The sequence below is a fragment of the Protopterus annectens genome, chromosome 9.part0 (genome assembly GCF_019279795.1).
Source record: "Protopterus annectens isolate FY-2018-M chromosome 9.part0, PAN1.0, whole genome shotgun sequence".
Lineage (NCBI taxonomy): Eukaryota > Metazoa > Chordata > Ceratodontiformes > Protopteridae > Protopterus > Protopterus annectens.
Window position 1 is genome coordinate 307,866,853 of NC_056743.1, and position 27,742 is coordinate 307,894,594.

Here is a 27,742-nt window from a genome sequence, read left to right on the forward strand (position 1 = left end):
TTTAAATCACAAGTAGCAGCTGGTTCGAAAGGACGGGCAGTTAGGGCAGCAAGAACCATATTCAAATCCCAAGGAGGAACAGGATGAGATAAAGGAGGCCTAAGGAGCCAAGCCCCTTTAAGGAACGCCTTGCAAAGTTTGTGAGACATCAATGAAGGTTCAAATGAGGCATGAAAATTAGAGATTGCCGCTAGCTGAACCTTAATGGTAGAAACTGAAGAGCCCGACTGAAAAGGAAGGCCAGAAAATTCAGAACCTCCGATACTGGAGCAGTGAGAGGATCTATACCTCGTTCTTGAGCCCAGAAGGCAAACCTTTTCCATTTACTGGAATAAAGTTTGATGGTGGAAGGTTTATGGGAAGAAGACAGAATGTGGACCACATCCGGCGAGAGAGCATTATCTCGGACTAAGGATGGAAGTGGAGTAACCATGCTGCCAACTTCAGGGACCTGAGAGACGGATGAAGCCGTCCTGACTGATGAGTCAACAGGTCTGGCACCGGATCCAGAAACCATGGACCTTCTATCGCATGCCTCTGTAGGAAAGGGAACCAAACTTGACGAGGCCAGTGCGGGGCAATCAGAATCATCTCGCTCTCCATGTAAATGGCCTTCTGTATCACCCTCGGTAGGAGGGGGAACGGAGGGAAGGCGTAGAGAAGACCGGGGGGCCAAATGTGAATCAGAGCGTCCCTGGGAATCTGCCCCTGAGAAGGGAACAGTGTGAAGAACTCTCTGCATTTCGCATTGTGAGGGCTGGCAAACAGGTCGCAGCAAGGAAGACCCCATCTGTTGAAGATTTTCGCAGCTATACTCTGATTGAGGGACCACTCGAGGGGCAAGAGAATGGTCCTGCTTAATCTGTCCGCAATCACATTGGACTTCCCCGGTATGTGCGTTGCCATTAGAAAGCGGTTGGTAGCTACCGCCCAGTACCAAAGTCTCATGGCTTCTCTGCATAGTGGGTAAGACCTGGTACCCCCTTGTTTGTTTATGTACCATACTACCGACATGTTGTCGGATAGGATAGCAATTGGGCCCTGTGGGATAGCGTGATGGAGAGCTTGGAGTACCAATAGTACCGCTCTCATCTCCAGGACATTGATATGCAAATGCGTTTCCTGGATCTGCCATGTGCCTTGGACCGACCTGTCCAGGTAATGACCCCCCCACCCTACCTTGGAGGCGTCCGTGGTCACAGTGGCAACGGGACGTTGAGGAATAAAGGATCGCCCCTGGTTGAGATTTGACTGTAGAAGCCACCAACGCAGATCTCGACGGCAACTTTCCGTGATTATGATTAAGTGGTTCAAGGGCAGTTCCTGATAAGACCATTGAACCGACAGTAGCCATTGTAGAATTCACATGTGAAGTCTGGCCAAGGGAACTAGAAGTATAGTCGACGCCATCGAGCCCAACAGTTGTAGGATCCGATGGGCCGGGGCTCTTTGTAAGTGAAGGCAGGATTTGACTTGATCTTGTAAGATCTGAATTCTTGCTGCCGGTAAAAAGGCGCGCATTCTTTTTGTGTCTAAGTCTGCGCCTATGAAAGTAATACGCTGAGAAGGCTGTAGTACAGATTTTTGCAAATTGAATGTGATCCCCAAGAAACGGCCCAAGGTGAACGTGGCTCTGAGCGCTTGGAGAAGTAGATGCTCGGAGGTGGCTGTAAGGAGCCAGTCGTCTAGATAAGGAAACACCTGGAATCCCAGACTTCTCAGGTGAGCAGTTACCACTGCCAGACACTTGGTGAACACCCTGGGGGCTGTGGTGAGACCAAAGGGCAGTGCTCGGAATTGAAATGACTGGCTCCGAGGCGGAAGCGTAAATGTCTCCTGGACTCTTGAGCTATGGGAATATGATAGTAAGCGTCCTGGAGAACTATTGAGCACATCCATGCATCTTTTCCAGCAAAGGAAGAATAGATTGAAGAGTGACCATTGAATTTGGACTTCTTTACGAAACGATTCTAGGAACTGAGGTCCAAAATGGCTCTGAGGTCCCCTGTCTTTTTTGGTACCAATAATAATTTTGAGTAAGTTCCTGATTCGATCTGGTCGATGGGTACAGGCAGGATGGCTCATTTTTCTAGCAGGTTTGAAACCTCTAAGGCTGCCTGATCCCGTTGAGCGGGTGGTAGGTCCGAGATTTCCCTTAAAGAGAGGGGGTTTGTTGAAGGGTATGATATATCCTCCGGTAATGATGCGAAGCACCCACCGATCGCTTGTTATGGATTCCCAAGCTTGTGGGTGCGCCAAAGCGACCCCGACTGGCTCGAGTTGCACAGTCGGGCAACAACTCAGGAACGCTGGTTGTATGAAGAACCACGAAAGGAATCGCGGTCTCCAGAGTTACGGGGCCTCTGCCACCTCTGGGCGGCGTCTTCCAAATTCCCCCTGCCTCTGGAGGGGAATCACTAGGTGGAGTAGAGAAAAACTTTGGGATTTTTAAACCACATTTTCCCTCCTCTCCCAGCCTTGGGATAAGGCCTGGAAGGAGCAGAATAACGGGCCCCAACGACAGTCAAAGTCTTGCCCTCCTGCTCGCACCGAGTTAGTGTGTCCTTCACCTTGGGTCCAAACAAAGATGACCCATCAAAGGCGTCGCGAAGGAAGACTTGAAGGCCTCCGTGAACGAACACAAGCGTAACCAGGCTTGTCTCCTAAGGGCAACGCCTGTTCCGCAGCTCTACTCGCTCCATCGGCCGCATACGAGATGAGCCGCATGGACGAGTTAACAATAGAAAAAAGAGTATTCATCTGTGCGCCAACAGTCGAGGCCAGCGCTTCAGGTAGATTACCAACAAGGGAGTCATTTAGCTCTTTGAGAAGATCCCTTTGGAGCCTTGTAAAATGCCATAAATAATTCAGCGACCGTAAGGTAAAGGCCGCTGAGGACAGGGTACGCTTCCCGTACCTATCCATACTCCTAGAATCCTTATTAGGAGGATGAATAGACGTCGAAGCCTCTGCCACGTCCTGCTGTGTGGCAGAAGCCACCACCAAAGCATCTACCGGTACACCCTTTGTGAGAAATTCTTTCTGGGGGGGAGCGGACAAGAATTTATTGGGCCTCGTAGGCACCGGTTCCACGGAATCAGGGTGTTCCCACACCCTTCGAGAAACCAAATCAAGGAGTTCATCGAAGGGCAGAGACACCCAGGAGGCGGAGGGCTGGGCCCCAAAGGCCTTGAGGAAGACCGACTCCTCAGCTGAAGGGGTTTTGGCTTGCCAGTCATCTCTCTGTCTCAGAATCTCCAAGATATCTGAGAAGGAGATATCATCCGAAGATGATTTGGGGGACCCTTCCGCGTCATCGAGGTCAGTATCCGATGTAATAGACTCATCTTGGGAGTCTACGTGCTTCCTCTTACACAATTTCTTCCATGGGGGTTCGTCCGAAGCAGTTTCGGACGGACCGCCCGGAAGAAGGGAACCCCCGATTGGGGTATCCTCAGGCCCTGGGGCCCCGCTGCCGGGGGGCTGCAACGCAACAGAGGCACCGGTCTCCAAATCTAGGGACGGTGAGGTAGAGTCTAGTTGAACCGGCAAAGGCATGGCCAGCGCGCTCCTCATGGCCTCAAAGGCCGGACCTCCAGAATCCAAGGAAGTCACTGGTCTAGAGGCCACGATGGCACTGGGAATTCCAGCAGCCGATGCTCCGAGAGGAAGACTAAGCACCGAAGCACCTAACCCCAAAGTATTCCCCTCGGGCCCGGCTGAGAGGTCGCAGTACCAAACCCTGAACCGGAGGACAGGGTAGGAAGCATAGTCGGAGCCGAAAAGCCTGATAGGGGTCTCTGCTCCGACCGTATGGCTCCACCTTGCTCCACCACCACCGGCTCCAACAACTCAGAGGAGGTTGGAGGAGGAATCAAGTGTGTCGGGGATCGGCTCAAGCAAACTGTGCTGGAGCCGAGACCATTTTAGCAAACACTGGAGATTGGAAGAGCCTCTGTAAAACCCTATCCAGGTCCGAATCTGATAGTCTCGAGGATTTAGAGGAGGTAGACACTCGAAGACTTTCCTCTCGGCTCCGAGGGAGATGGGGACCGGCTCCGAAACGGCTCCAGTACTGTCGGCGCCGACTCCACCACCTCATGGACCACCATCGGCGCCGAAGAAGCCTTCTTCGGAGCCGAGGGGGAAGAGTCTGAGCTGCACACTTCCACCGGCTCCGAAGCCATTGGAGCCGATGGAGGTGATTCACCTCTCGATACTCCAACTTGCGGCTCCGAAGACAATGGAGCCGAAGTAGGAGGTATCGAGGCAGACTCTTCGACACTCGGCCCCGAAGTCAGTGGAGCCGAGGAAGAAGAGGTCAACTTTTTTTTAGAATTGGGCTCGAACGGACTTGTCGGAGCCGACGATCTTTTCTTTTTGGAAGCAACAGGAGGATTCAAAGCTTCCTCAAAGGAGGGTTTAATAAGCCCTTTTAAAATGAGCTTGTTCTTACGTTCTTGAAGAACTCTAGCAGAAAAAGCATGACATACGCTACAAGTCTCCTGTAGATGTTTCGGCCCCAAACAATAAACACAAATAGAATGGCTGTCTGTTATGGACATTTTATAACTGCACCGAGTGCATTTTTTAAACCCTGACTTTTGTTCTTTAGACATAGTACAGGTACTGCAACAAATAGAGATTACCACAAAAATTAAGCACTATAAAGAAAAAAAGCGCCAACTGAAAAGCGCGAGACTCACTGGCGCAAGCACCAGAAGAAAATTACCTCAGAAGCAACTGACAAATAAGTACAACGGCCCAAAGCCCTCTAATTTAAACGGGCTTGGCCCGAAAGACAAATAACCACAAAGGGACTTAAAATAAACAGTACAAAGGACTTATGAACTAAATAGTACACAAGAGTAGGGCAAGGGCCCTCTAACTCAAACGGGCCTTGCCCGACTGAAAAAAGGAACAAGTACCAGACGACACTCAAGCACTTAAACTTCACAAATATTATAAAGAAGCTGTTAAAACAGCTGTTTGATTAATATATAGCAAAAAACCCCAAGGTCAAAGACCAATAAAGGTAAAAATAACCACTTGGCTCCAGCCAAGTCGAGACCACGTCCAGCTTGTAAAGCGGCAAACGAGATCTGGGGAAGCAGGTGTAGTGCATCCTGGGATAGGGTATAGCCCAGCCAATGAGAGACTTCGTGCTAGTATATAAGTTGCCGAGTCGGAGCCGATGGATCGGCTCCGAACCCATCTGTCATGAATGTAGGCGAGATAGGATCCCATTACATCTAGGTATAAATCCCTGTGTCACAAGATGGGTTGCCAACTGGCTTACTGACAGAACCCACACTGTGAAAGTAGCAGATCAGACTTCAGACCAGTGACAAGTGGAGTACCACACGGTTCGGTCCTGGGTCCTCTCCTCTTTGGTATATACTTCTTTGAAGTACAGGCTAGCACAGGTGGTCTTTGGCTAACTAAATTCACAGATGACTGCAAACTAGGAGCCATAATTGAAACTCCTAACGATGTAGACATCCTACAAAAGGGTCTCTGAGACAGATGCCTGGTGTCAAAGCCATGGTCTCAAGCTCAATGCCAAAAAGTGCACTGTCATCCTCTTTGGTAAAAACTCTGTACCAATGAACTACCACAGAGGCGGTAGTCTACTTAACACCGAAAGTTTGATAAGAGACCTTGGGACACAGGTGGACAGTAGTCTCTCCTTTGATAATCACATCGCCACAGTGGTCAGGAAATCCTTCTACGTGGCACACCTCATGAGAAAAGGTTTCTCATCCAGAAAAAAAGAAGAGGTCATTGTTCCCCTCTACTCATCACTCATTAGACCCATTATAGAGTACAACGCCCCCTTTTGGTATGTACCTCACACATCTACAACTGGAAAGGCCGCAAAAATACCTCTCAAAGAAGATTACTGGCCTCAAACAGATGCCTTACGCAGACCATCTCAAAAAACTCCAGCTTTACTCCATCGCATATCGCCTACTCAGAGGCGATCTCTGCCTAACATACAAAGCTATGTCAAACCCAGAGCTGTTGGACATGCTCCCCTTAAAGAAATCCCAATCCCTCTGAGCTACACGCTCTAGGGACCTAAACCTTGGCACCACAATAAACAAAACATGCTGGAGGGATAGATTCATGTCCCAGAGACTTCCCATACTCTGGCACAGAGTACCACAGAGCTCCTCCTTAGCACTCAAGAAAAATCTTGATGATTGGATGGGTAATACGAAATTCACCCCAGGGATCACTTCTGTGGTTCTGCTCAACAGGGGCACAGGAAAATAATTTTCTTGGGTGGCGAAAGCCAGGGTACCTTTTTGGCTAGGCTTGTATAGGCCCTAGGGCCAATAGCCTAGTACCTACCTATGAAGTTACTGAAATTGGGAAGTTTTGTCCACAGGTCTCCTCTGAAAATGGGTTTGGTCCAGTAGGATTAACCAGGTCAACAAAGTACTTATTTAAATATGTATCTATGCATGTATGTACATACGTACGTATCAATGCATAAATAATATAATAAATAAATACATAGAAAAGATTCAGATAGTGGAAGACATGAAATCAATGAAGTCAAACTCTGCAAAAGTTAGCAGTCAGGCTGGCAGCTCCACATATTGTTTTCCTTCTGAAATCTAATTCTGTTCTCACCCTGCATGTGCAAGGAATGCTATAATTTGCAGCAGGTGGATATTAAGCAACAAAATGCTGAGGGATATCCATGTACAATCATTTAGTAAAGCTGAACTTTTCATAACATCAGGCATGTCTGTTCACCACTCCTCAAGTTCTTGGATATTCATATTCCCTACTTCAGTAATACTGTCTATCCATGTCAGCTTCTGCAGTCTATTCTTTCCAGCCTCAGAGCCTTCTCCAGTGAACCTCTTCTCTGCATAGCGCCCACAGCACTGGAGTAGGATATTACAAATGAACAGTCTGTGTTTATTTCCTTAACTGCTGACCAATTTGAGTTTTTTGCAGTCCCTGGAATTTTCATTTTCTCTAACACTGCAGATTAAAAAAGTACAGATTTTTCGGCAAACAGCTTCAATTACGACCCAAATCTCCCAGCTGTGTGTTATTATTGGTAAACCACAGAAGTGAATAAAAAAGAAGTTATGTACTCACCGTAACATTCCATGTTGGTAGTCCATCTCACCCTTCATTTTTACATATGGGTTCTCGGCCGATTTACAAGCTGTAAGACTTCTGGTTGGCTCGTGGCTAAGCAGGTATCCCATGGTGCACCAGTACAATCCCCAGATCTTATTTGCTGCTCACTAGAATAAACAACCCTAAAAACTACCAATATTAAAGGGTCTCCAACCAAGGGCAACCAAATTATTACTTCCAGATCATCCAGGAGGGGACAGGAGGGTGGGTTGGTAAAAATGAAGGGTGAGATGGACTACCAAAATGGAACGTTATGGTGAGTACATAACTTTTTTATGTTAGGTAGTCGAATCTCACCTTCATTTTTACATATGGGACAGCGTCCCTAGCACCTTATTCTTGGGTGGCTCACTGGAAAATACTCTTGAGCACCGTGGAACCAAAGGATGCTCTACCCCTGGATGCCAAATCCAATTTGTAATGTGTAATAAAAGTGTGAGGGGTAGCCCACATAGCTGCTGCACAAATATTATCAAGGGGTACCCTGGCTTGAAAGGCTGCAGAGGTAGACAGCAACCTGGCAGAATGAGCCTTGATCCTGTAGGTAAAGGTTTGCCCTCTGAGCTATAGATAAAGGCTATACAACTGGAAAACCAATTAGATAGTGTCACTTTAGAAACTGGTAAGCCCAATCTAGAGTCAGAAAAGGAAATGAACAATTGACCTGATTTCCTGAAAGCCTTAGTCCACTGTAGATAAAAACGTAGTTGTCTATGAACGTCTAGCTGATAAAAACGGTGCTCAGCTGCATTACAGTGGTTAGGGAAGAAAACTAGGAGTTCTATTGATTGGTTTAAAGTAGCATTAGAACAAACTTTGGGAACAAAGGAGGGATTAGTACATAATGACACCCTGTCTTTCTGAAAAATCAGGCCTGTAGCTCTGATACCAGTCTAGCTGATGTGACAGCTACCAAAAACAAGGTCTCCCAAGACAAAAAATTTTAGAGAAGATGAGTGGGAAGGTTCAAAGGGTGGAGGAGTCAATTTGGACAACACAAAATGTAAATCCCAAGAAGCCACTGGTTCTTGCAGAGGTGGTCTCAAAAGAGTGGCCCCTTTCAAAAATGTCTTGCATAGCTTATGAGACCATTAAATTGGTATCTGGAAAACCAAAATGAAAATGAGAAATCGCCGCCAATTGGACTCTAATAGTGGCAGCGGCAGATCCTTGTTGAAAAAGCTAAGAAAGAAAATCCCGAATCACAGGGATAGAAGCAGTGTATGGATCTACATTCATTCTCTGTGCCCAAATAGAAAATCTTTTCAATTTACTGTCATACAGCCTCCTAGTTGAAGGTTTATGGGAGGACGTAAGAATATGAGATACTGAGGATGATACACCATGAAGCCTGACTAGGAATGGAACTGGAACAGCCACGCTGTCAATTTGAGGGTGTGGATTGAAGGATGTAGTGAACCTGATATGCGAGTCAACAGATCTAGAGCTGGGTCCAGAATCCAAGGACCGTCCAGGAGAAGAGGCTCGAGGAAGGGGAACCAGACCTGATGAGCCCAGTAAGGAGCAATGAGGATCAACTTGCTTTCTGAATCACTTTGGAAATGAGAGGGATTGGAGGAAAAGCATACAGAAGTCCAATGGGCCAATCGTGAGCCAGAACGTCTCTGGGAGACTCCCCCGGAGGAGGAACGAGGGAAAAATAACTGCTGCATTTGGTACTGACTGGGCTGGCAAAAAGGTCGCAGCAAGGCTGTCCCCATTTCTGGAAAATCTGATCCACTGTTTCCCGTTTCAGAGACCACTCATGAGGCATTAGGATTGCCCAGCTGAGCTTGTCGGCTATCACGTTGGTCGTCCTTGGAATGTGCATTGCAACCAGAAAGCGCTGGGAAGAATTCGCCCATTCCCAAACTCGCATGGCCTCTCGACAGAGTGGGTAAGATCTGGTACCGCCCTGTTTTTTAATTTACCAAACCACCGACATGTTGTCTGATTGTATCGCAATTGTCCCTAGAGGAAGGTGGCCTTGAAGTGCTTGCAACACCAGAAGCACCACCCTCATCTCCAGAAAATTGATATGCAGATGAGACTCGTGTTCTTGCCCTGTGCCTTGGACAGTCCTGGCGAGATAATGCCCCCCCCCCGTACCCGATCTGGGAGGCATCCATGGTCATAGTGGCAAAGGGTTGGGCCGGAACAAAGGGGGCACCAGTGATCAGTTGATTGGGATCTATCTACCAACGAAGGTTCTTGCATGATTCTGTCAGCAGGATAGGATGATTCAGTGGGAGAAATTGGAAGGACCACTGGGAAAACAGAAGCCACTGGAGTAATGGTACCAATAGAATTGTGGAAGCCATAGTCTCGAGGAGCTGAAGAACCCACTTCGCTTTGACTTTTTGAAATTGGAGAAAAAGTTGAACTTGGGAGATTAAGTTCTGTGCCCTTTCGGCGGGGAGACGAGCTGTCATGTTCACGGTGTCTACCTCTGCGCCTATAAAAATCACAGATTGAGAGGGCAATAATGCAGATGCTTTCCAATTTATGGAGATCCTTAACTGAGCACAAAGTTGAATCGTGGCGTCCCTGTTTTGGATGAGTAGATGCCTGGTGGAGGCAGTCAAGAACCAGTCGTCCAAATACAGAAACACCTGGAATCCCTGACGTCTCAGGTGAGCTGTCACTACTGCCATGCATTTGGTGAACACCCTGGGGGCTGTGGTGAGACCAAAGGGCAGAGCGCGAAACTGATGGTGACTGGCTCCCAGCCAGAAGCATAGATGGCTTCTGGACACCTTGTCCATTTTTATGTGGTAATAGGCATCCTGAAGATCCAGAGAGCACATCCAAAAGTCTTTCCCTAACAACGGGAGTAGAGACTGCAGTGTTACCATCCGAAACTTGTCCTTCACTGATTCGTTCAATTTGCTGAGCTCCAATATAGGCCTCCAATCTCCGGTTCATTTTGGAACTAAAAAGAACCTGGAGTAAGTTCCGGATCCTATCTGGTCTGCTGGGACGGGCTGGATGACTCTTTTTGCAAGCAACTTGTTGATCTCCACAGTTGCCTGATCCCTGTGATTGGGTGGTACATCTGGGATCCTTTTGGGAACAAACGGTGATAGGGAAAAGGGTATGATATGGCCTCCGGTAACAACTCTTTGTACCCACTTGTCTTGGGTAATATTTAGCCAGGCTTCTTGGTACAAAGAAATGCGACCCCCGACTGGCCCCAGAAAAGCGCAGTCGGGCTCCACATCAGGAGCGCTGAAAAGGCCGTCCTCGAAAGGAATCACAGCCTTGTTGGTATTGCAGACTGCCCCTGCCTCTAGGGCGACATCTGTCGTTTCCTCCTCCTCTGTCTCTGAAGGAGGATTCACCATGTGTGTCAGGAAAGACCCTCAGACTTCTTGAACCACATTTTATTGCCCCTTTGACCCTTGGGGTATGGTCTGGAAAGGACTGTAAAACGCACTCCCATGGCAGAAAGTGTCTTTCCTTCTTGCTCACACCGAGTGAGCGTATCCTTCACCTTGGAACCAAACAATGAGGAACCATCAAACGGGGCGTTGGTGAAAGTAGACTAACGGTTTCGCAAAATTACACAAGCGCATCCAGGAGTGGCGCCTCAAGGCAACTCCGGAACCTGCTGTTCTACTCGCTCCATCCACAGCATAAGATACAAGTCGCATGGAGGAGTTAGCCACAGAATTTAAGGTGGACAACTGAGTAGAAATTTTGTCAGGAACTCCCTCAGTACATGCACCTTGTATGGAATCTCCTAACTCCTTGAGGAGATTCCTCTGCAACCTCGTGAAGTGCGTGAGATAGTTCAACGATCGAAGGGTAAAGGCTGCTGAACTAAAAATACGCTTCCCAAATCTGTCCATCTGCCAAGACTCCTTGTTTGGCGGATGAACAGATGAAGAGGTCTCCGCTAACTCCTCCTTTGTGGCCGCCGCCACCACCATGGCATCTACGGGAACACCCTTGGACAAGAACCCTTTACCAGGAGGGGCAGACAAGAACTTATTTGGTCGCCTGGAGACTGGCTCCATGGTGTCAGCAGTATCTTACACATTTTGACTGACTAGCTCCATTAGTTAGTCAAAAGGTGGAGACACCCAAGAGGCAGAAGGTTGAGACCCAAAAGCCTTCAGGTACACCGACTCCTCATCAGAAGGGTTAATAGTAGGCCAGTCGCACCTCTGCCTAAGGATCTCTAAAATGTCCACATAGGAGACATCAGAGGAAGACTTGGGAGACCCTTCCGACTCCTCGAGGTCAGTGTCTGATGTCAAAGACTCATCCTGGGAGTCAATAGGTTTCCCCTTACATAACCTCTTCTGGGGAGGCACCTCGAAGGATATTCCAGGGAAGCCTCGGAAGAGTAGGGGCCACCAGCCAATGGCTCCTGAGGCTGCGGGTCTCTACTGTCTCCAGAGAGAGTAGGGGTGGAGACTGAAGTGGGTTGCTCTCGGGGAAAGAGTGCTGGTGCCAGTGGTAGGTGCTGGAGAATGAGACAGCACGCTCATCTCAAACGCTGCCCTCTCCAGCTCCGAAGAATTCCCCCGCTCCAAAGAGACGCGGGTCGGCACCGGAGCCAGAGCTGTCGGCTCAGAGATAGATGCAGGGTCTGAGCTCACCCTAGCTGACGCACCGAGAGGAAGGCTCGGGACCGAAGATCATCGATTCCAACCCTCCCTGTAGGTGCCGACAGGACAGCTTCGGCCCCTGGACATGACAGACGGCACTGAGCGTGACGGAGCCGAACCCGGCTCCAAAGCAGCAACAAGGTGAGCTGGAGCAAGCATTTCCTCCGTTGGCACCAAGCACTCCAGCTTCGAAAGGCCAGAATGGCTCGGAAGAGGAATAGCAGACAAGGGCAAAGCTGGGTCAAGGGGCTCCTGAGCAGACTGGGTCGAAGCCAACAATAATTTTGGCAAGGCAGACTCCTTCAGGATTCTCAACACTACCCTCTCTACATCTTCCGAAAGGGACCTGGAAGACAGTTAGGGATCTTTACCTGGGGGGCACTGGAGACTTAATTGTTACGGACACCGGTAGGGAGCTTACAGACCGGCTCTGAGTAGCAGAGTCAACTGCTATATCAATTGTTTCAGATATCAGTTCCGAAACCCCTGTAACCGACTGACACCATCATGATGCTCTCCTTCGGTTCCGAAGGCTGCGGAGTCGAGGAGGCAGATTTGGATTGTCTCGATTGTTTAGGAGGTGGCTCCGAGACACTAGCCGGTGCCGGAGAAAGCCTTTTTGAGGATTTCGATTTCCCAGACTTAGAGGAAGCCGAAGAAGTGGATAGTGCTTCCTCAAAGCATGGTTTCAATAGACCCTTGAGTATTTAGTTTGTTCTTCCTCTCCTGTAGCACTCTAGGAGAGAAAGCATGGCAGAACAAACACTACTCCTGTAAGTGGATGGTCCCTAGGCAGTAGACACAGCTACTGTGGCCATCCATTAAGGACATCTTTTGGGAGCATTTCATACACTTTTTGAACCCAGAGGGTTTAAGCTCCTTACTTTCCTTCTACATATTACACACACACACAGAGCAGAGAGAGATTGAAAAGAGAAAGAGAGAAAAGGAAGGGAGGACTAGGTCCTCTAACTAAAATGGGCCTGCCCTAAGAAGGAATTACATGAGGACTAGGTCCTCTAACTTAAAAGGGCCTATCCCGGTGTAGTGAAACTAGGTCTTCTTACTTAAACAGACCAGAAAGGAGAGCCCATGCACACAAGAGAAACTGTAAATGACAATAACTTTCTATTCTTAAGAAAAAACAGGTAATAAACTTGCAATCCTAGTAACTTCACAAGCGGATCCCTGCCAATAACAAACAATGTCAAAATAGCAGAAAAGTACAGTTGTGTACACTTAGCATAAATGTAGATGTTAGAGTGTATTCACTGTTGCAGTCATTACATTTGGGTAATCTGCTGACAGGTTGCCCTCAGTCGGCCTGATTAACAAAGTCTTGGGTCCTGCATTGGTTGCTGTCCCTTCTTCCATGACGCCAGGGGTATAAAATATGCAGCCAATGCCATTACATCAGTTTTTCTTGCCCCAGATGTCAGGTGCCCCCCAAATGGGGAGCCAAATATTTAAGTAATTAAAAACATAAAAATATATACCTCCAAACAAAAGCAAATACACCAAAAAGGCTTTTAAGCATAGTAAAGGAAAGTAGAGGCATAGTAAGAGAAAAACAGGGGGTTGGAGGGAAGGTAACCAGGACTGCAACAGTGAATACACTCTAACATCTACATTTATGGTAAGTGTACAGAACTGTACTATGTTCTTAGTGTTTCACTGTTGCAGTCATTACATTTAGGTAGATTCCCAAACCTATGGTTGGGCGGATGGACTTATACAGCATTAGGACCAGCTATAAGGCCCTGCAGAACAGCAGTGGCAAAGCCAGCTCTGGATTTAGAGAAGAAAGGTAAATGGTAATGTTTGGTGAACATATGAACTGAGCTCCAGGTAGCAGCTTCTAGACGGTCTCTGGTAGGAACACCTCTGAGAAAGGCTGTAGAAGTAGATGCAGCCCTGGTGGAATGAGATCTGATCCCCTGGGGGGATAGTTTTACCACAGTGCATACAGCAGAAATGAATACAATGGCTTATCCATTTGGAAATAGTCTGCTTTGAAATAGCCTTTCCCTCTGCCGCTGCAGCAAATGCCACCAGTAGTTGTTCAGTTTTTCTTGGAGATTTTGTCCTGTTTAAAATCTAAGTTGTCTGCGCACATCCAATGAATGCAGAATCCGCTCCCCCTTGTTCTGTGGATTGGGAAAGAAAGCTGGCAAATGAATGGTCAGATTAAGAGCCACACTGGATACCACCTTAGGCATGAAGGATGGATTGGTCCTGAGAGACACCCTGTTCGCATGAAAAATAATGAAAGGCACCACTGCAATAAGAGTCTGTAACTCGGAAATCCTTCTAGCTGAAGTGACTGCTAAAAGGAAAGCTGTTTTCCAGGAGAGAAATTTTAAGTCTGCAGTAACAGCTGGCTCAAAAGGAGGGAGAGTGAGTTTTTCCAATACAAAATTGAGGTCCCAGGCAGGGGTTGGAGCTCTCCTGGGTGGTCTTAAGTTTTTGGCCCCTCTAAGATACTGCTTTAGCAGAGGATGAGAGAAGAGGGGAGGTTCTGTGTTGTAATGAGCTGAAATGGCTGAGGCATGGATTTTATTGGAAGAAAAAGACAGGCCCTTGTGAAGCATCTCAGCCAAGTATTGTAAAATCTGAGGAATATTGGGCACTGCTGTGCTTATCCCTTGTGATTGATTCCAGGCACAGAATCTTTTCTATTTGTCAGCATAAGATTTTTCTGGTACTAGGCCTTCTTTCCTCCAAAATGACATCCATCACAGGTTTGCTAAGGGTGAATTTAGGTGATAAGCCACGCTGCAAGATTCAAAGTTTGGAGCGGAGTGCGCAGAATTTGGTTGTTCTGCTGAGACAGTAAGTAAGGTGTCTGAGGCAGGTGCCATGGTGGAAGGTGCGACACATTGCACAGGAGTGGGTACCAGTGTTGGCGAGGCCAGTCTGACGTGATCAAAATCATTTTTGGCTTGTCCTGTTTGACTTTTAGTAGAACTTTGTAGAGCAGAGGCAGAGGGAGAAAAGCATAGAGTGACAGGTTTTTCCAGCTGAATGATAGAGTACCCACTTTCCAGGCTTTTTTGTGATGAGTTCTTGTGCAGAATTTGTCCAACTGATAGATCTTTTTGCCTCACCCCAGAACTATGTCTGGACTCCCCCATTTGCAAGTCAACATGTTGAATATCCGTGGTTCCAGTTTCCATTCGTGTGGGTCCATGAGATTTCTGCTTAGTTCGTCTGCCAGAGTATTCAGCTTTCCTGGCAGGAATTGAGCTTGTAGTTGTATTTGTTAGGTCAAGGCCATGTTCCACAATGCCATGGCTAGTCTGCAAATGGGGTAGGAGCGTGTAGCCCCCTGCTTGTTTATGTATCACATAACTGTGGTGCTTATCTGTCTATCATTAATTGTCCTGGGTGAAGGTAGTCCTTGAAGGCTGTCAAGTGCATTCTGTACAGCTAGCATCTCTTTTTGATTGATATGAAGGTGCATTTGATTTGGGCTCCATTTGCCCTGAATGCACTTCCCTGCCAGATGAGCCCCCCCCTAAGCATAGTCTGATGCGTCTGTACTTGGGGTTTGGGCAGCAGGGGGTGGAGTGAATGACCGTCCCTTGTTTTGGTGGCAGGCCTCTGCCCACCATAGGAACTCTAGTTGCTGGCAAGGTATGATACGAATCATTGTTTCCAGGCTGTGACAATACTGACTCCATAAATATTTTAAGTACCACTGAAGTTTCCTCATATGCAATCTTGCATATGGAATTAGAAGAATGCAGGAGGCCATGAACCCCAAGGCTTGCAGAATTTGTCTTGCAGATAGCTGGGTTTTTGTGGCTACCTGTTTAAGGTAAATTACCAAATGAATTTGCTTTTCTGGCGTAAGGTAAGCCATCTGGGCGGTTGTATTCAAACTTGCACCCAGGAATGTAATTTTTTTGAGAGGGTACCAGTTATTTCTTTTTGTTTATGGTGAACCCTAGACAAGTTAGAATCCTTTTTACAAACGCCAGATATTTTAGAAGAATGCCCCTGTTTTCTGCCTGAATTAGACAATCGTCCAGGTATGGATGTTGTTTGTCTTTTCGGCTTTTCCCGGTAAGGGGTCGACACAGCAGAACTCCGGTCCGCTAATGATTGGCAGTAGATTTTTATGGTGCCGAGTTGCCAGCCCAACCTTCAGCGAAGTCACGCCCATTTAGGCATGTCTGTCGGAGGCCACTCGACCGCGGGGAGGACATGCGGACTCCACGCAGAAGGCACTCCCAGCACACTAGCTAAGAATCGAACAGGAGAACCTTTTGCTGTGAGGCAACAACGCAACCGCTGTATCTGAATATTTCTTTGCCTGCAAAAAGCAATTACTAGAGCTAGGCACTTTGTGAAGACCCTGGGCGCAGTAGATAAGCCAAAGGGAAGTGCAGAGAACTGGTAATGTAAGTAGCCTGCTTTGAAGTGGAGGTATCTTCTGCAGGATTCCTTGATTGGGATATGCAGGTAAGCCTCTTAAGTCTAGAGTTACCAACCAGGCATCTTTGCCCAGCATAGGAAGTAACTGTTGAAGAGTCAGCATCTTGACTTTTGGAAAGTCCAGAAATGTGTTTAGAGTAGACAAGTCCAGAACTGGATGCCATGATTTGTCTTTTCTGGGTACCAGGAAAAGTCTTGAATAGAAACCTTGTCCCTTTTTCTCTTCTGGTACTGGTTGAATAGCCCCCATGTTCATGAGGGACAGTACTTGTTTTTGGGCCTCTGCCCACTGATTTGGGGGCAGGTATGGCCATCTGTTTGGGATTGGCAACGTGTGGAAATGAAATCTGTATCCCTGGGATACTAAATTTAAAACCCATTTGTCCTGGGTTATAAGTTGCCAATTTCTTGCATGAAGTGCCAGTCCCCCTCCCCCCCCCCCCAAAGGGGCGGCTAAAAGGTAAGTGCTTGGTAATTGTAAAGGGAAGTCATTGAGACTGTTTACCATAGGGAGGTGCCTTGTTGTTTCCAAATTTGGAGGAAGAGGCACCCCATTATTTTGTTCTAAAAAGTCCCTTGTGACTGATACCTGGAGCCTTTGGAATGTCTGGGTTTGACTTGAGTGGCTCTCGAAGCAACTGGAAAGGACCAGTTCTTAGTAGGCCAGTGCCTACTAAATATTGGAGGCTGCACTTGTAAGAAATCTTTCACAGTTTGCATAGATTTAGCTTTATCTTCCATATTTTTTAAAACTTCTTCAGCCTTATTACCAAAGAGACGGTCCTGTTGTAAAGGAGCATCCAACAATTTTGCTTTAACATGATCAGGTAGAATTTGTTCTTTGAGTCAAGCATGCCTTCTTAACACAGACTCTGTTACAGCAGCCCTGCAAGAGGCCTCCAAAGAATCAAAACCACATTGCAAAGTATGTTTTCCAACTTGTTCAGCAGAATGCAATAAATCCTGTAAATCTTTTATTTTCCACACAGGTCAGAAATTAACATAATTTTCTGTTTAAGCAGTCCCATGACACAGTCGATATTTAAGCATATGAAATTGACAGTTTAAAGCCCTGATTGCCAAGGTTGCAGAAGTGTAAATCTTCTTACCCCATCTATCCAGCACCCCGGAATCTCTATCAGAAGGGGTAGGATTTTTAGCAGTAGAGGCCTTAATGCCCTTGGGACCCTGAGAAATGGTTTCAGGATTTGCAGTAGGATTTTTGAATAGAAATTTGTGAGAGTCAGGAACCCTGTAGTATCTGTGTGGCTTACAAGGAGCCGGAGGCAGAGAATCGGGAGCCATACTAGATTCTGGAAAAACATCATCAATAATGTCTAGAACAGGAGGTATAGCCAAAGGCCTATGCTGAGGAAGAAAATGAAAATCCCCAAGTCTCTTTTTAGATTCAGAGAAGTCCTGACTTTCCCAGTGGAAATGTTCCCTTAAGGTATTTCCCCAAAAGAAAAATCCTCAGGGGGAGATACAGAAGGAATGGAATCTTCTGCCATCTGAATCCTCATAAGTACGTATAGACAAACCCTGTTCATTAGAAGAGTCATAAGAAACAGAATCATGTTCAGAAGATTCATAATCAATATCTGGCCTAGGCCTCTTAGAAGGGAGGGTTGGCTACCCCTCAGAGTAATTAAATCTTCAGCCATTTTGATCATTTGTTTATTTAGGCATAGGGGCCTGCACACGTGGCCTAGGCATTGTTTTAGACATAGATTTAGATTTTGGCCTTAGTTTTGAAGATGGCGTCGGTCTAATATACAAATCTGTAGGCCTGAAAACACCCTCAGAAGCCAGTGCCTGCACAGCGGCTCTGGACCCATCTAAGGTAGAGACATCCGCGGGTTCCATATTTGAAGCATCTCGCAGCATACCGGACTCCGAATGGGTCTCAGTAGAGGCCTGCGAATCAGGGGCTACAAAAGCGCCTCACTGAGTACCAGCAAACTGGCGAATGGCTTAGGAGAAGCGTCATCCTCAGTTTTGGACCTCGACGGCCTGTCTCTGTCTTTTTCTTTGCGTTTTTTTTTTTTTTTTTTTTTTTTTTTTAAGGTATTCCGGTAGTCGGATTGCTAACCGACGACATTTCTGGATAATTAAATCGTGAGCCAAAATATTTAGAAGCAAAAATATACAGACGTTTAATAGTGCGTTGATTAAATTTAGCACAAAACCGACAGCAAGGAACGTTGTGGTCAGGGTCTAGGCAAGGAATACAGTACAAATGAAAATCCTTAGGAGGTATTTGCTTCCCACAATTAATGCAATTATTAACTTTTACTGACATCTGTAAGGAGCAAGAAAAAGTTTCCCCAACGGGGTACTTAGTTTTTTAGTTGAAGACTTCGGTTCTGAAAGTTGAAAACGAAAATTTCAGGAGTCGGCCGACAAGCACTTGCGAACTGTTTCTGCTTCAGGCACTGCACGGCAAGAAAGACTGATGTAATGGCGTCGGCTGCATGTTTTATACCCCTGACTACCTGACGTCATGGAAGAAGGGACAGCAACTTACGCAGGACCCAAGACTTTGTTAATCAGGCCGACTGAGGGCAACCCGCCAACAGATTACCCAAATGTAATGACTGCAACAGTGAAACACGAAGAACATCCAACTGCCAACAGTGACCAAAAAAGGTCAGAATAACAGCAGACAAGACAACAGGAGCCCCTGTTGACTAAGAGTGGAAAACCGCCAAAAACTCTACCTAATAATCAAAAAACGCGCAACATCGCCTAAGACTAACTGGCACACAGGATACCAATAAACTAGAAAACTAAGTTGCATTCAAAAAGGGCAAGCAAAACAACTGCCTGATATATTAGCAATACTAAATATACAATAATAAAGCATTAAACACGATACAATATGAAGAATTTTGAAAAACTTAGCCGGAGCTAAGAGAAGCACAACCGAAATCGTCGACGTGACAAACGAGATCTGGGGATTGTAATGGTGCACCATGGGATACCTGTTTAGCCACAAGCCAACCAGAAGTCTTCCAGCTTGTAAATCGGCTGAGTCGGAACCAAGGTTTGGCTCTGAACCCATACGTAAAAATGAAGGTGAGATCGGACTACCTAACAGACATTTAGCTTATCAACATTTGCCATAGCTTTTATCCAAAGATGTACACATCTTTTAATTTCATGGCTGTAGTCACAATCCACAGAGATCTCAGAGCCCACGAAAATAAAATCTATCACTGCCTCCACTTCCTTTCCATCTGCTTGGAAAAAATGAGAGTGTAGACCACAATCTTTTTTTTTTCTTCAATACAATGCTTGTGAAGTTGAGACCATTTTCCTAGCGATTTTGATTTTAGCATTGGATTCTTCTAACCCGCCACTTTGCATAAGATTCAGCATATAAATTAGATAAGCAGGTAACAATATACAACCTTGATACACGCCTATCAAAATCTCTAATCGAATGCTCCACATTCAGTTCTATCTGCTGTTTCCTGGTCGGTATTACAGACTACTCAAGAGCTGAATAAGGTCACCTAGAATCTCAGCTTCTCCAAGAACTTGCCATAGTCTGTTATGGTCTTTAGAGCAGCTACTAAATTAGAAATGAAGGTCATTTTTTTGACAATCTGAGTACTTAGCACTGTGCTTTTTGGGAGACTGGAACACAAAATAACCTTTTCTAAGGAAATGGCCACTGCTATATTTTCCTAGTTTGATAGAAAATTATTCGCAACACTGTAAAAGCATCATTCAACAGGATTTGAAGATGTTCCAGTTGGAATTCCATCACTTTTGTCAGCCTTGTTATTAGCAAACCTTTCTAGAGGCTGTTTGACTTCATTCTCTGGGATATCTGGCTCTATATCAGAGAACATACCACCATGTGTTGTCAGTGATAAGGTACATTTTGCACAGTTCTATGTATTCTGGGCAATTAGTTTTAATAATTTTCTGCTAGCTCCCTCTAGTCTTTTATCATGCCCAATTTTCTATGCAAGTGGTAAGGCTTCCAGAGACTATTTTGTTTGCTAAGTTTTCTTTCCAGTTGAAGTGAATCTGCTGTCACCTTCTGGACAATGTCATGAACACCGAGCAATTAGTTCTGGCATTCTAGCCAGCTGGAGTAATCCCTTAACTCTTTTCTTCACCTCCACTGCATATGCACATGGAGTAGTATTGAGCTATTTAATGTTATTCTAATATTTTCGATGAGAAGCTGATAGCACAAACTACGTCAGCTGCAGTTCTGGTTTGTGCTGTAGGAATACAGCTCTTCCATCACTTACTGCAAAGTATACTAAGACAATCTGATTCTGATACTGATTGGAAGACATCCATGTGTAAAGGCATCTGTTTGGCTGTTAAGTATTTACTATGAGCAGCAAATAATCTTGGCATAATTCTACTATTACATGTTCTGTTTCATTTCAAAGTCAAACTATCCCATTATTCCAGGTGATTATTCTAGCTGATCTTTAACCAGAAGCTGCTATAGATCCTCGTAATTCTAGGCAACTTCTCACTCTCTGAGGTCTATAGCCAGGACTTAGATTTCTATTACTTAAATTATGAATGGCTTGCCATGGAGTCTGTTTGAGATTATTCTATCATTTTTGTGAGGGTAATAGGCCACTAATTTCTGACATCTTTTTACTAATTTACAGGGTTACTCCGTTTCTTCTGCAGCATTTTTGTCCAAATATAGAAGATCTAGTTAAGTGATGCAAAATGACTTATTCCAGTCCATTTTAGTAAACTGCTTCCCAAAATGTTGACGTTTCGTCATCATCTCTTCTATAGCCACATCAAGTTACCTTCACTCATACTTCTTACATTCCAGGTTCCAGTGGTGCATAATTATTCGCAGAATCACTTTCATCTATGAAACTCTAAGCAGCCTTACATTCTCTCAGCTCTCAACAGTAGGGCTCTGCTACGTTCTGTGCTAAACCTGCAATTTTTCAACTGCATACTTAGTTGAGGGTTCATCTCCTCTAAATGGTGTGTAACAAATATAGCTGCCTGCTTGCTGACTAACATCAGTGATGACATTGTGGCTTCTGCACTTAAGACCTATTAACTATGAAGATGCCTACACTTATGATGCTAGTTATGTCAATCAATACGGCAGCTTTATAAACGGTTATAATGAACACTGATAAAGCTGGTCTGTTGATGAAGAGTAACGCCCCCAACCACTGCAGTCCTCTGCAGAAACTAAAAACACTGCATGCTGCTCTGCCAAGCCTAACCATACGTACTACACACTGAACACAAGGCTGTTAAATAAATATTCAGGACAGCCGAGCAGTACGTTTCCAACCAGACTACGATTGCATCTCTAAACTAAACTAAAAGCGCTCAGTGTTCGAACAAGCAATTAAAAAAACCTCCAATACCATTTGGCTGTGCTTAACAGTTCACTAAATATGTTTTAGCCTTCATATTCCTAACAATATTGGATGCACTCAATCCCCCAGCTACTGACTAGTTAAGTTACTTAAGCAGTAAATACAAAGCCAAGCACAGCTGCAATTTTAGAGAGATATGCATGCAACAAATGCACAATTAATGTGGCCAATACATCCACCAAAGACCCCCCAGCAACCCAATGTTTTTATTATCCAATCAAAGACAATTCACTCTTTACTGCACATATTCAAGACAGATGGGTAAATGTGCTCGGGTCACAAGCATCTACTTCATCCCCCCTAAAAACAACACAAGATATTGTCCAAGATTACATCTCAACATCCTCACGATACCCACTACAAAACCACCACCTAGCACACTCCAAACCTTATGCTTACCTCAAACAAACCTGCAGCATAGACCATTCTCATTCTGAGGCATCCAGCCAATTACTGTTGGATTTGCAGTTTCTTTTTTTTTTTTTTTTTTTTAAATATAATTTTGTATGACACTTTGGGGGGAAAAAAAAACTACCATAACTTTATAAATTACCATTTCAAGGTCAATTTTTCAATGTAGCATTTATGCATCCCTACGTCATGAACAATGTCATTCTCATCAAATAATTCTGTTGATAAATGCCATTTTACAAAGGTAATGCAAATGAATTGTTCAGTGACACTTCAGACCGCAAAGGTATACTCTAAAGCGAAATATTCTACACTTGTTTCCCCACAAATTGTTACTAAATGCTAAAGTTACAGCTCTGCATTTCATTTATCGAATACTGTATTCCAACATTACAAAAGTTAAAGGCAGTTTTTCAACAAATCTGCAAAACCTCATCCATGGGACCTGATCTCAGACAACTGTACTGTTCTAACAATTTCTTTCCCAAAGGGTGGTTCTGAAAAGGAAATATTGTTTTACAGTAACTGTAAAATTATCCTTTCAGACAGCACTAAGAAAGGACACTACAGACTTCATGTCATACACTTATTAATATTCCAAAAGTTTTGCCCCAAAATACTACCACAGGAACTATGAAACTGCATTTAATTTAGCCATATTTTTTTTGCACCTTAGTTCAACTTTTTTTTTTTTGCTTATCCTCCCCACATACGACCATCAGCTTCCAAAAACTCCTCTCCTCATTCATCAAGGCTACTACACCTCAATATTTTTATAACTATGCAAAATATAATCATGGAACCTCACAGACATCATGGTGCAAGCCTCTAAGATTAGTATTTTGAAGAGGTGTTCCAAAATATTACAAAATGAGAAAGTTAGGGGTCTGTATTTCCAATGGCAAACATTTCCAGATAATTACACTGAAGCTTAACAGTTTTCCAACAAATGTCCAGGCCCCCTATAGATGCACTGTTCATAAACATTTCAATCCTAACAGGTGATTTCAAATAACATTCTGTACATTGACTGAAAATAACATTTTATGCCAGAGCTGCACAGTGATATTTCAGTATATAATGTTGTCTTTTCGGCTTTTCCCGGTTAGGGGTCGCCACAGTGGAACTCCGGTCCACTAATGATTGGCAGCAAATTTTTATGGTGCCAAGTTGCCAGCCCGACGCCCAACCTTCAACGAAGGCACGCCCATTCACGCATGTCTTTGGAATGCCACTCGACCGCGGGGAGGACATGCAGACTCCACACAGAAGGCACTCCAGCCAAGAATCGAACAAGAGAACCTGTTGCTGTGTGGCAACAACGCTACCGCTGCACCACCGTGGCTTATATGACAAACCCATGTAAAGAATATTCTAAATGTTCTGTCCCATAATGTTACTAACTACCAATTAGAAGTCAGTTTACTTTCAACAATTTCTACACCAATAAGGCAAAATGCCACTGCAGGACTTTTATTTCATGAAGAGCTGCACTGTCCTTGCGCCCCCAAGTGTCCAGAGACATCCTCCCTACCTCCTGAATACCTGTTTAGTACCTCCTGAATACATGTTTAGTACCCAATCTATTAACATGTACCATAGCAGACAGTGACGGCTGTTTTAATTCTATGGCATGGTATTTGCAAACTATCTCCACTTACTAACTTAGTAGTTTCTTGTACTCTGTCTGCCTATGTAGACCTCTTATGAGTAGTCCGACGTCCTCTTGCACCTAAAGATCTGCTGCTTGAGCACGACTAGCTACTCTGAACTACCTGTAGAAAAGCATCTGCCTTTACTGCTGCTGGTCACCACTAAAAAGCATACCTAGTTATAAAACGGCTAACTACATTAACCTCTGTGAAAAGGTCAAAGGTGTTAAAAGAATACAAAATTCCCTCATTTGACTAGCAAAAAGAATTGCACAAGTCTTTTTGTGGAATGGTTGGAAACACCATTAAAAACATATCAGTAGAAAATATGCTCCCCTCCTTTCACACATCTTATTTATCAGCATGGCTGATGTTAGACTTCCAAGCAAGGACCGAGTTCCTCCAAGAAGGTTAGCATTGTTCATGAAACCAGAAAGCCCATCCCCAAAAGATTTATTAAATCAAAATGAAAGAAGTTTTATACTAGCTAAAAACTGACAAATGTGTTGCCAAAACTGACAGATATGAATCAATGTATTTCTGTGGAGGGAAGGCAAATGTCTGATGGCATTAATAGAACAATGACGACCCAGAGGGAAGCCGAACACAAGAAAAAATCTGTTGTTGGCAGATGCTGACACACAGAAATCAGCAAAGTAACCTGGGATCTTATGAGTAGGGCAATGGAAGCATTTGTGTTTCCTGATACAGTAAGATTAATTAGGACATTATGAAGGATCAGACATAAGAAATAAGTTGGAGGGTTCCCCTCCGATAAGTTGTGTCTGGACACAGGAAACAGGCAGGGCTGTTCTCTCTCTTATTATTTGTTTTACTAAGCCACTGGCATAGAAAATGTGTGTATGTAACTGGTATGGTAATCAAGAAAATCTGTCGTTACTTGCAGACATTCTGAACTTGGTAAACCCAGAAAATAACATTTTGGTGTTGTGAAGCATTTTGAGATGGTTCAGTTTTTTCAGGATACAAAAAATAATTAATGAAGATTGCTGTAAATAAAGTATCCACACGCAAATTTTTCACCACCACCCATATTTATAGGGCACAATAATATGAAGCATTTAGGAGTATGGATTAAAAAGGCTTCTGTTATGGTGGCTAAGGATATGTGGAAAGAGACTAAAATGATAATACAAAAACTGAATAAATGGAAGCTCTTATTTAAAGATGTGGATTCTGGGATACAAGCAGTGAACGTTTGTTAGCGTCTACTTTTATACACAGGTCAGGCATAATATCAAACAGAAAAAGGTTGTAGACCAATTAATACAGTGTTTAAGGAATTTATCTGGCTGGGGAAAAAGGGGTAAGTTATGTGGGGTAAGCTGATCCTCCTTGTAGAATAAGATGGTTTAAGATTACATGACTTGAAGGGATATTTTAGAGCTAATTCAGTTAAGGCTCATACATAACACAAGCAGAAGATTATAATTCAAAGTGGAAAGGGGTGATGAAGTTGTGGTGAGAGGCAAGAAATATGGACAGAATACGATTTTTGATGCAGAACCTTAAGGAGAATAACAACCAAACAGAAAATCATTATCCATAAAGTTGCATAAAAGTATTCTAAGAACTAAGACAGGACTGGAATGGAAAAATGAGATTTTATAAATATGGGTGTCTGCAAGAAGGGGTACTGAAAATATGTAAGAGGGCTGGAGTTTACTGGAGGAAAAAAACTGGCAAAGAAACAAAAGTATTGGGAGCAAATAACTAGAGAGGGAAATGTAACATAGTGGGATGAGGCAAAGAGTAGTATGGACCGCCGGACACAGACTGCCTTCCCTAACAGGGACTGATACCATAGACTAGGCAAAGAGAAAGGGATAGGGGAGTCCTAAATGAAAGACCTGCACTGGTAAGAGTTTTAGTCAAATCTAGAACAGAAGCAGAAGTTTAAAAAAAAAAAAGATATAAATAGTGGGGCATATAAAATATTGCATGATAACTACAAGAATCAGAGCATTTTAGAAGAGACTGGAAAAACAATTGACAAGGGAAAACAGGAAGACATATATATGGCTCCCAAGCATACTACAAAGTCCAGAAGGTTTAGGATTTTTGCTTGGAAGTGTTTGCATAGGTACTTTTATACCCCAAGAAGACTTCAAATAAATTTTCTTCAGGTAGCTAGAAATGTTGGAGGTGAGACTGGGGAAGAAAGAGGTAACTGGGAGCACTGTAACAAGTTGGCAGATTTTAAAAAATTCCCTGCAGAATACTTGATCAAAAATATTTGGGGAGCAATCCGCTGTAACTAAGGAAATTATTATTTTGTGCTAGGACACAGGATCTGAATTGCCTAGGCATTCTATGGCCTTATTGATTCTACTGGCTGCCAAAAAAGCAACTGCTAGAAAATGGAAATCAAAAATCTAATCTAAACTAACTGTATTTGATGTATTGAATATTGTAAAAAAATAAAAATAAATTAAAAAAAACATAAAAGAACTGGAAGTGGAGTCCTTTGAAAAGGAAGGAGAAAATTACATACAATTAAATGGAATCAGTAGGAACAATGTTTAGGAAGAGAAAGCAGATTTAAGGGAAGCCAAGAATATAGCAATTTATGTAAAGTTGGACTAAATTACACGTTTTCTTTCTTTATAACAGCTGTCATGTATTTAAATGAAAAAAAGTTACTATAGACCGTTTTCTTTTTTCTATTCATGTCAGTCCATGTCTCAAGTAATAATTTACTAAAAGGGTTTAAAAATGAAAAGTTTTCTGTTTTGCCTACATGAGAACTTTGCTCCATTACAAAAGATCTTCTCCCAATGCTCAACTACTTGGTGGGCCATTTTTGGGCCTTTATCATCTTTCCTTTAAGACTCACTGCTGTGCCTTGCCAACTAGTTTCCCACTGGGCCCCCTCCTTGGCAGCCAGACCTTTTATTATGATTTTCCATCAATGTATTTTACAATTAAAGCCCTAGAAAGGTTAGTCTTCCTTTGAGAAACTCAATTTTAAAGCAGGGGACTGCAAAATTTCCCTTCACAGTTCATTTGAAGTTTATTACGCCTAGGTTTTTCTTGCAGGCACTTACCTCTACAAGACAGCATGATACAAAGACTCTGAAGTGTTTTCTAACGTTTACACTTTTTCATAAGGGCAGGAGGCCTATAATTTTCCAACTGTACTTTATGTCTAAAGTAATGTCAGACACTGCAACAAATTAATAGACTAATCAGATGCCTTCCTATCGTCATCCATGACACCAAGAAGCAGTTGTGGGCTTGGCCTTTCAAGGTCCAACAGGACAGAGATCAGTATTCATATTTTCTTGTCCATTAATAAGTTATGGGCATCTGAGGAAAATTAGAGCTCAAGAAATGTGTGTTTTTTTTTTTTTTTGTTTTTTTTTTAAGAAGCCCCACCTCCCATCACTGGGAGCTTACCAGTACACTGCAACTGCTATGTTGGAATACTTCATTTATAGCTTGTATAGGTTCATATATTAGTACTAGGCTAACTGCCCTTGTGACCCATTTTAAGTCTAGCCAATTATCCCTTGTGAGACTCAAACCCTGCACCTTGTGTTTGTAAGGCAAACACCTTAGCCATTAGGCCACCCTCCCAATATACCTACTTTTCTGCTTGTCATTTGCTGTTATTTTACTACAGTTCATTTAAAATATGATTTTTCTTGGCATTTCAAAAGTTCTTGGCTAGGGTCAGTCAACAAACATTCATTCAGCATTCTCTGTCTGCAAAAGGATTAAATCTAGTGAATCTATGGGAGGAGCTAAGTAGCAACTTTTGTTTTATTTAAGGTAAGAACACTGTTGCACAACTACACTGGAATTTTTTATTTATAATTTCTATACATATATTGTTTCTTGACTCTTTTTTTTTTATTAGTTGTACTTTAAAGTCGTTTGTCCCTTTGAATTTAAAGGTTCTTTGTTAGGATTAGTTCGTAGACATTTGTTTTGCATTCTTTGACTGCAAAGTGATTAACTTTTAGTTATGTACTCACCATAACTTCAGATGTTTGGGATCCATCTCGCCTACATTCTGACTGATGGGTTCGGAGCC

At 44.0% G+C, this 27,742-nt stretch overlaps 1 protein-coding gene across 1 annotated transcript in view; it reads right to left on the reverse strand.

Annotated features, from left to right (window-relative positions):
• PSMC3 (proteasome 26S subunit, ATPase 3) overlaps window positions 1–27,742 on the reverse strand; it is a gene marked incomplete in the record, with an annotated part of 1,066,102 nt that overhangs the window by 979,181 nt on the left and 59,179 nt on the right.